We start from the raw sequence: 1,419 nt of genomic DNA on the forward strand, positions 1-1,419 counted from the left end.
TGCCACAGAGCCGCATTCAGGATGTGACATCTATAAAGGATACTCTCCGAAGCAGATACAAACGTCTCTTCCGACAGATTTGGTCTTCCGAACTGTCGGCGAAGAACAAAGTATCTGCAACGAACATGCTTGCCGTCCCCGTAGTACTCTGTTTATTTGGAGTAGTTCCATGGACGAAGAACGAGCTCACATCCCTTGATATCGGGACAAGAAAGGTTATGCACATGAAAAAAAGCATGCACCTTAAGTCTTCTGTTCTGCGACTGTACATCTCACGCCGTCAAGGGGGTCGCGGAATATTGAGTCTTGAATGTCTTCACAACAGGATTATTCTGGGTACAGCACATAGAGTTGCAAATGGAAGAGACCCTCTTCTTAAGATGGCCAGGAATCATGAAGAAGTGGGCAAAGGAGCGTTTTTGTACGAAGCAGCGGAGGAGGCTGCTGAAACACTCGGACGTAACTTCAGTATTAGGGGTGAGCAAAGTGCATCAAATCTTATCTATTTCGAGTACTCACTCCTGAAAACCCGGATTAAGAAAGCACAAGAGGAAAACTTTCGTAAACAGCTCCTCGATAAGAGGATGCACGGTATCTTCCACAGAAATGTGAAGGATCAGTCAATGCCATGTGAGCTAACGTTTGCTTTCCTTAAATCGCCCGGATTGAAGTCTGGTACGGAGGGTTTCATTTTTTCATGCCACGACGGTGTCATTTCCACCTTAACATACCGTCGCCACATTTTGAGCCAAGACATTCCTGATGATAGCTGCAGGGCGTGCCATGCACACCCCAAGCATTTAGCTCACATACTATCTAGTTGTCCAACTCAAGCGGGAACGACCTACATTCAAATGCATAATGTGGCACTAAGAGTGCTTTATTAACATCTCTGTCACTCTTACGGCATTAACCTAATATCGTTCCTCTAAATCCTCCTAGGGAAATTGAGTCCATTGTCGAGAACGAGAAGTGCCGCATATACTGGAACTTTATATTCTCAAGAATTGTTTCTGTTGCTCACTAGAAGCCTGACATGGTTCTTCTTGACTTCGAGAAGCGAACCATACTCGTTATCGAATTTTCGGCACCAGCTGACGAAAACATCATAGCCAAGGGGAATGAAAAGAAAGAGAGGTATCGAGACCTTATAAGGGAGTTGCAACGATTGTACCCGGAATATTCTGTTAAACTAATCGTCCTTATCATCGACGCTCTTGGAGGTGCCAAGTTTTCACTTGCTAATGGCCTAAAAAGCATCCCTGCGTGTCAACAATATGCTAAAACGCTTGCGGGGAAAAATGCAGAAGGCATTTGTCCTTGGCTCGATGGTTTCGTTAAGAAGAGCAGCTGAAAAACTATCGGAAGGTGTAAAAACCTCGATTTCGATTTTTTTTAGAGTAAGCCCCCTTTCTTCGG

The 1,419-nt window shown here is 44.7% G+C and overlaps 1 protein-coding gene across 3 annotated transcripts in view; it reads right to left on the minus strand.

Annotated features, from left to right (window-relative positions):
• The window catches only part of LOC117178994 (1-phosphatidylinositol 4,5-bisphosphate phosphodiesterase classes I and II), a 661,888-nt gene that overhangs the window by 388,791 nt on the left and 271,678 nt on the right, over window positions 1-1,419 (minus strand). The window lies entirely within an intron of this gene.

Source organism: Belonocnema kinseyi, chromosome 8 (genome assembly GCF_010883055.1).
Source record: "Belonocnema kinseyi isolate 2016_QV_RU_SX_M_011 chromosome 8, B_treatae_v1, whole genome shotgun sequence".
Taxonomy (NCBI): Eukaryota; Metazoa; Arthropoda; class Insecta; order Hymenoptera; family Cynipidae; genus Belonocnema; species Belonocnema kinseyi.